The sequence below is a fragment of the Podarcis raffonei genome, chromosome Z, assembly GCF_027172205.1.
Source record: "Podarcis raffonei isolate rPodRaf1 chromosome Z, rPodRaf1.pri, whole genome shotgun sequence".
Classification (NCBI taxonomy): domain Eukaryota; kingdom Metazoa; phylum Chordata; class Lepidosauria; order Squamata; family Lacertidae; genus Podarcis; species Podarcis raffonei.
The window spans coordinates 323,790-332,432 of record NC_070621.1 but is presented as its reverse complement, the minus strand read 5'-3'; positions in this window follow the sequence as shown (position 1 = coordinate 332,432).

Below are 8,643 nucleotides of genomic sequence, written 5' to 3'. Positions count from 1 at the left end.
ACTTAATGGGACTGTTGGGAGCGCATGATTCGAACCCAGGACCAGGGATTTAATGGGAATGTTGGGAGCGCATGACTTGGAAATGCGCGCCTTGAACCCATGGCCAGGACTTCAATGTGCAACTTGCACCCATAGCCAGGCCTGTTGGGAGCGCATGAGTCGAACCCATGACCAGGGATTTAATGGGAATGTGGGGAGCGCATGGCTTAATGTGCTCCTTGGAAATGCGCGCCTTGAGCCCATGGCCAGGACTTATGCGCTCATCAGAAGTGCATGACTCGAACCCAGGACCGAGGACTTGTGTGCCTGTTTGGGAGCGCACGACTTGAACGCCTTGAACCCAGGACTTATGCGCTCATCAGAAGGGCATGACTTGAACCCACAGCCAAGGACCTATGCGCCCGTCACAAATGTGCGACTTGAACCCATGGCCAGGACTTGATGGGGCTGTTGGGAGCGCATGAGTTGAACCCATGACCAGGGATTTAATGGGAATGTGGGGAGCGCATGGCTTAATGTGCTCCTTGGAAATGCGCGCCTTGAACCCATGGCCAGGACTTATGTTGGGAGCGCATGAGTTGAACCCGCAACCGAGGACTTAGTGTGCAACTTGAACCCGTAGCCAGGACTTAATGGGACTGTTGGGAGCGCATGATTTGAACCCAGGACCGGGGACTTGATGGGGATGTTGGGGATGTGCGACTTGAACCCATGGCCAGGACTTATGCACCAAGCGCATGGCTTGAACCCACAACTGGGGATTGAATGTTGGGAGCGCATGACTCGAACCCAGGACCGACTTCATGGGAGCATGCGGTTCGACAAGCGTTGGAAATGTGCAACTTGAACCCAGGACCGAGGACTTGTGTGCCTGTTTGGCAGCGCACGACTTGAAGCCATGGCCAGGGCTTGGTGCGCCTGTTTCAAGCGCATGACTTGAACCCACAACCCCGCAGTGAGGATTTAATGGGAATGTGGGGAGCGCATGACTTAATGTGCTCCTTGGAAATGCGCGTCTTGAACCCCTGTCCAGGACTTAATGGGTCTGTTGGGAGCGCATGATTCGAACCCAGGACCGGGGATTTGATGGGCCTGTTTGGGAGCGCATGACTTGAACCCAGGACCGGGGACTTGATGGGGATGTTGGGAATGTGCGACTTGAACCCATGGCCAGGACTTCGTGCGCCAGTTTCAAGCGCATGACTTGAACCCACAACCCCGCAGTGAGGACTGAATGGGCATGTTGGGAGCGCACGACTTGAACCCATGGCCAGGACTTCGTGCGCCAGTTTCAAGCGCATGACTTGAACCCACAACCCCGCAGTGAGAATGGGCATGTTGGGAGTGCGCGACTTGAACCCGCAACCGGGGATTTAATGGGACTGTTGGGAGCGCATGAGTTGAACCCAGGACCAGGGATTTAATGGGAACGTTGGGAGCGCATGACTTAATGCGCTCCTTGGAAATGCGCGCCTTGAACCCATGGCCAGGACTTTTGCGCTCATCAGAAGGGCATGACTTGAACCCACAACCGAGGACCTATGCGCCCGTCACAAATGTGCAACTATGGGGCTGTTGGGAGTGCGCGACTTGAACCCATGGGCAGGGCTTGGTGCGCCTGTTTCAAGCGCATGACTTGAACCCACAACCCCGCAGTGAGGACTTAATGGGCGTGACTTGAACCCGTAGCCAGGACTTAATGGGACTGTTGGGAGCGCATGAGTTGAACCCAGGACCAGGGATTTAATAGGAATGTTGGGAGCGCATGACTTAATGTGCTCCTTGGAAATGCGCGTCTTGAACCCACAACCGAGGACCTATGCGCCCGTCACAAATGTGCGGCTTGAACCCCTGTCCAGGACTTGATGGGGCTGTTGGGAGCGCATGAGTTGAACCCAGGACCGAGGACTTGTGTGCCTGTTTGGGAGCGCATGAGTTGAACCCATGGCCAGGACTTGGTGCGCCTGTTTCAAGCGCATGACTTGAACCCACAACCCCGCAGTGAGGACTGAATGGGCATGTTGGGAGTGCGCGACTTGAACCCGCAACCGGGGATTTAATGGGACTGTTGGGAGCGCACGAGTTGAACCCATGACCAGGGATTTAATGGGAATGTGGGGAGCGCATGACTTAATGTGCTCCTTGGAAATGCGCGCCTTGAACCCATGGCCAGGACTTATGCGCTCATCAGAAGTGCATGACTCGAACCCAGGACCGAGTACTTGTGTGCCTGTTTGGGAGCGCACGACTTGAACCCATGGCCAGGACTTGGTGCGCCTGTTTCAAGCGCATGACTTGAACCCACAACCCCGCAGTGAGGACTTAATGGGTGTGCGACTTGATGGGGCTGTTGGGAGTGCGCGACTTGGACCCATAGCCAGGACTTCAATGTGCAACTTGCACCCATAGCCAAGCCTCTTGGGAGCGCATGAGTCGAACCCGCAACCGAGGGTTTAGTGTGCAACTTGAACCCATGTCCAGGACTTGATGGGGCTGTTGGGAGCGCATGAGTTGAACCCAGGACCGGGGATTTAATGGGAATGTTGGGAGCGCATGGCTTAATGCGCTCCTTGGAAATGCACGCCTTGAACCCATGGCCAGGACTTATGCGCATGACTTGAACCCACAAGCGAGGACCTATGCGCCCGTCACAAATGTGCGACTTGAACCCCTGTCCAGGACTTGATGGGGCTGTTGGGAGCGCATGAGTTGAACCCATGACCAGGGATTTAATGGGAATGTGGGGAGCGCATGGCTTAATGTGCTCCTTGGAAATGCGCATCTTGAACCCATGGCCAGGACTTATGCGCTCATCAGAAGGGCATGACTTGAACCCACAACCGAGGACCTATGCGCCCGTCACAAATGTGCGACTTGAACCCATAGCCAGGACTTCAATGTGCAACTCGCACCCATAGCCAGGCCTGTTGGGAGCGCATGAGTCGAACCCGCAACCGAGGATTTAGTGTGCAACTTGAACCCATAGCCAGGACTTAATGGGACTGTTGGGAGCGCATAACTTAATGCGCTCCTTGGAAATGCGCGCCTTGAACCCATGGCCAGGACTTATGCGCATGACTTGAACCCACAACCGAGGACCTATGCGCCCGTCACAAATGTGCGACTTGAACCCAGGACCGAGGACTTGTGTGCCTGTTTGGGAGCGCACGACTTGAACCCATGGCCAGGACTTGTGTGCCTGTTTCAAGCGCATGACTTGAACCCACAACCCCGCAGTGAGAATGGGCATGTTGGGAGTGCGCGACTTGAACCCGCAACCGGGGATTGAATGGGGCTGTTGGGAATGTGCAACTTGAACCCATAGCCAGGACTTATGCGCTCATCAGAAGGGCATGACTTGAACCCACAACCGAGGACCTATGCGCCCGTCACAAATGTGCGACTTGAACCCATGGCCAGGACTTCATGGGTCTGTTGGGAGCGCATGACTTGAACCCGCAACCGGGGATTTAATGGGCCTGTGCGCAACTTGAACCCATGGCCAAGACTTCATGGGCCTCTTAGGAGCGCATGACTTGAACCCGCAACTGGGGATTTAACGTTGGGAGTGCATGACTTGAACCCGCAACCGGGGATTTAATGGGCCTGTTTGAAGTGCGCAACTTGAACCCGTGGCCAAGGCTTCATGGGCCTCTTAGGAGCGCATGACTTGAACCCGCAACCGGGGATTTAATGGGCCTGTTTGAAGTGCACAACTTGAACCCATGGCCAAGACTTCATGGGCCTCTTAGGAGCGCATGACTTGAACCCGCAACCGGGGATTTAATGGGCCTGTTTGAAAGTGCGCAACTTGAACCCACGGCCAGGACTTCATGGGCCTCTTAGGAGCGCATGATTCGAACCCACTACTGCCAAGGATTTAATGTGTCAGAAGCGCGCGACTCGAACCCATGGCCAGGATTCAGTGCAACTGTTGGGAGCGCATGACTTGAACCCACAACCTGCCCCAGTGGGATTGAAGGGGCGCGCAACTCGAACCCACAACCAGGACTTAATGCGCCCCTTGGAAGCGCATGACTTGAACCCGGCACCACCAAGGACTCAATGCGCCCATTGGAAGCTTGCGACTCGAACCCGCCACCAATGCGCCTGTTTTCAGTGCGCACGACTCGAACCCACAACCAGGATTCGATGCAACTGATGGAAGCGCATGGCTTGAACCCACAACCTGCCGTCGTGTGGGAAAGCAGGTTGGGATTGAATGGGCGCACAACTCGAACCCACAACCAGGACTTGAGGGGCCTGTTGGCAGCGCATGATTCGAACCCACAGCCAGGACTTAATGCGCCACTTGGAAGCGCCGGACTTGAACCCATGGCCAGGACGTGAGGGGCCTGTTGGGAGCGCATGATTCGAACCCAGGACCGAGGAGTGAATGCGCCACTTGGGAGCGCCGGACTTGAACCCATGGCCAGGACTTGGGAGCGCATGATTCGAACCCAGGACCAAGGAGTCAATGCGCCACTTGGAAGTGCCAGACTTGAACCCATGGCCAGGACTTGGGAGCGCATGATTCGAACCCAGGACCGAGGAGTCAATGCGCCACTTGGAAGCGCCGGACTCGAACCCACGGCCAGGACTTGAGGGGCCTGTGGGGAGCGCATGATTCGAACCCGGGACCGAGGAGTGCAATGCGCCACTTGGAAGCGCCGGACTCGAACCCATGGCCAGGACTTGAGGGGGCCTGTGGGGAGCGCATGATTCGAACCCGGGACCGAGGAGTGAATGCGCCACTTGGGAGCGCCGGACTTGAACCCATTGCCAGGACTTGGGAGCGCATGATTCGAACCCAGGACCGAGGAGTGAATGCGCCACTTGGAAGCGCCGGACTCGAACCCATGGCCAGGACTTCATGCGCCTGTCGGAAGCGCATGACTTGAACCCACTGCCAGGAGTTCATGTGCCCCGTGGAAGCGCATCACTCGAACCCACCACCCAGAAGGGCACAACTCGAACCCATGGCCAGGACTTCATGCGCCTGTCGGAAGCACATGACTCGAACCCACCACCACCCACCGCTGAGGAAGCGCACGACTTGAATCCGGCACCACCAAGGACTTAATGCGCCCATTGGAAGCCTGCGACTCGAACCCGCCACCCATGCGCCTGTTTTCGGTGCGCACGACTCGAACCCACAGCCAGGACTTCATGTGCCCCTTGGAAGCGCAGGACTTGAACCCGTCACCCAGCACTGCAGCGCATAATGTGCCCTTGGAATGGCGCGACTCGAACCCACTGCCAGGAGTTCATGTGCCCCGTGGAAGCGCGTCACTCGAACCCACCACCCGCCACCCAGAAGGGCGCAACTCGAACCCATGGCCAGGACTTCATGCGCCTGTCGGAAGCGCATGACTCGAACCCACTGCCAGGAGTTCATGTGCCCCGTGGAAGCGCATCACTCGAACCCACCACCCAGAAGGGCACAACTCGAACCCATGGCCAGGACTTAATGCGCCTGTCGGAAGCGCATGACTCGAACCCACTGCCAGGAGTTCATGTGCCCCGTGGAAGCGCATCACTCGAACCCACCACCCGCCACCAAGAAGGGCACGACTCGAACCCATGGCCAGGACTTCATGCGCCTGTCAGAAGCGCATGACTCGAACCCACTGCCAGGAGTTCATGTGCCCCGTGGAAGCGCATCACTCGAACCCACCACTGCCACCCAGAAGGGCACAACTCGAACCCATGGCCAGGACTTCATGCGCCTGTCGGAAGCGCATGACTCGAACCCACTGCCAGGAGTTCATGTGCCCCGTGGAAGCGCATCACTCGAACCCACCACCCAGAAGGGCACAACTCGAACCCATGGCCAGGACTTCATGCGCCTGTCGGAAGCACATGACTCGAACCCACCACCACCCACCGCTGAGGAAGCGCACGACTTGAATCCGGCACCACCAAGGACTTAATGCGCCCATTGGAAGCCTGCGACTCGAACCCGCCACCCATGCGCCTGTTTTCGGTGCGCACGACTCGAACCCACAGCCAGGACTTCATGTGCCCCTTGGAAGCGCAGGACTTGAACCCGTCACCCAGCACTGCAGCGCATAATGTGCCCTTGGAATGGCGCGACTCGAACCCACTGCCAGGAGTTCATGTGCCCCGTGGAAGCGCGTCACTCGAACCCACCACCCGCCACCCAGAAGGGCGCAACTCGAACCCATGGCCAGGACTTCATGCGCCTGTCGGAAGCGCATGACTCGAACCCACTGCCAGGAGTTCATGTGCCCCGTGGAAGCGCATCACTCGAACCCACCACCCAGAAGGGCACAACTCGAACCCATGGCCAGGACTTAATGCGCCTGTCGGAAGCGCATGACTCGAACCCACTGCCAGGAGTTCATGTGCCCCGTGGAAGCGCATCACTCGAACCCACCACCCGCCACCAAGAAGGGCACGACTCGAACCCATGGCCAGGACTTCATGCGCCTGTCAGAAGCGCATGACTCGAACCCACTGCCAGGAGTTCATGTGCCCCGTGGAAGCGCATCACTCGAACCCACCACTGCCACCCAGAAGGGCACAACTCGAACCCATGGCCAGGACTTCATGCGCCTGTCGGAAGCGCATGACTCGAACCCACTGCCAGGAGTTCATGTGCCCCGTGGAAGCGCATCACTCGAACCCACCACCCAGAAGGGCACAACTCGAACCCATGGCCAGGACTTCATGCGCCTGTCGGAAGCACATGACTTGAACCCGGCACCCGGCACCACCAAGGACTTCATGCGCCCATTGGAAGCCTGCGACTCGAACCCGCCACCCATGCGCCTGTTTTCGGTGCGCACGACTCGGACCCACAGCCAGGACTTCACGTGCCCCTTGGAAGCGCATGACTTGAACCCAGCACCAAGGACATAATGTGCGCATTGGAAGCCTGTGACTCGAACCCGCCCCCCGCCCCCCATGCGCCTGTTTTCGGTGCGCACGACTCGAACCCACAGCCAGGACTTCATGTGCCCCATGGAAGCGCATCACTCGAACCCACCACTGCCACCCAGAAGGGCACAACTCGAACCCACAGCCAGGACTTAATGCGCCCCTTGGAAGCGCATGACTTGAACCCAGCACCAAGGACTTCATGCGCCCATTGGAAGCCGGCAACTCGAACCCGCCACCCGCCACCCATGCGCCTGTTTTCAGTGCGCACGACTCGAACCCACAGCCAGGACTTCATGTGCCCCTTGGAAGCGCATGACTTGAACCCGCTGCCCGCCCCGGAAAAGCGGGTTGGACTGGAGGACCCCTTTTTTCGGACCCTCGCCATCTACCTCTCTTGCTGCGCAGTGTTGCCCCCTCAAAAAACACCCCGGATTCCGAGATTTGCCCCCAAATTCTGAGATTTACCAGCAAATTCTGAGATTTGCCACCCAAATTCTCAGATTTGCCCCCAAATTCAGACATTTGCCAGTAAATTCCGAGATTTGCCACCCAGATTCTGAGATTTACCAGCAAATTCTCAGATTTCTCCCCAAATTCTGACATTTGCCAGTAAATTCTGAGATTTGCCACCCAAATTCTGAGATTTACCCCCCAAATTCTGAGATTTGCCCCCAAATTCTGAGATTTGCCCCCAAATTCTGACATTTACCCCCAAATTCTGACATTTCCCCCCAAATTCAGACATTTCCCCCCAAATTCAGACATTTGCCAGTAAATTCCGAGATTTGCCACCCAAATTCAGACATTTGCCAGTAAATTCCGAGATTTGCCACCCAAATTCTGAGATTTGCCCCCAAATTCTGAGATTTGCCACCCAAATTATGAGATTTCCCCCCAAATTATGACATTTCCCCCCCAAATTCTGAGATTTCCCCCCAAATTCTGAGATTTGCCCCCCAAATTCTGAGATTTGCCCCCAAATTCTGAGATTTGCCCCCAAATTCTGAGATTTACCAGCAAATTCCGAGATTTGCCCCCAAATTCTGAGATTTCCCAGTAAATTCTGAGATTTCCCCCCAAATTCTGAGATTTCCCCCCAAATTCTGACATTTCCCCCCAAATTCTGACATTTCCCCCCAAAATTCTGAGATTTCCCCCCAAATTCTGACATTTCCTCCCAAATTCTGACATTTACCCCCCAAATTCTGAGATTTCCCAGGAAATTCTGACATTTCCCCCCAAATTCTGAGATTTCCCCCCAAATTCTGACATTTCCCCCCAAATTCTGAGATTTCCCCTCCAAATTCTGAGATTTACCCCCAAATTCTGACATTTCCCCCCAAATTCAGACATTTGCCAGTAAATTCCGAGATTTGCCACCCAAATTCTGAGATTTGCCCCCAAATTCTGAGATTTACCAGCAAATTCTCAGATTTGTCTCCAAATTCAGACATTTGCCAGTAAATTCCGAGATTTGCCACCCAAATTCTGAGATTTACCCCCAAATTCTGAGATTTCCCCCCCAAATCCTGACATTTCCCCCCAAATTCTGAGATTTCCCAGGAAATTCTGAGATTTCCCAGCAAATTCTGACATTTACCCCCCAAATTCTGAGATTTCCCCCCAAATTCTGACATTTACCCCCCAAATTCTGAGATTTCCTCCCAAATTCTGACATTTACCCCCCAAATTCTGAGATTTCCCCCCAAATTCTGACATTTGCCAGTAAATTCCGAG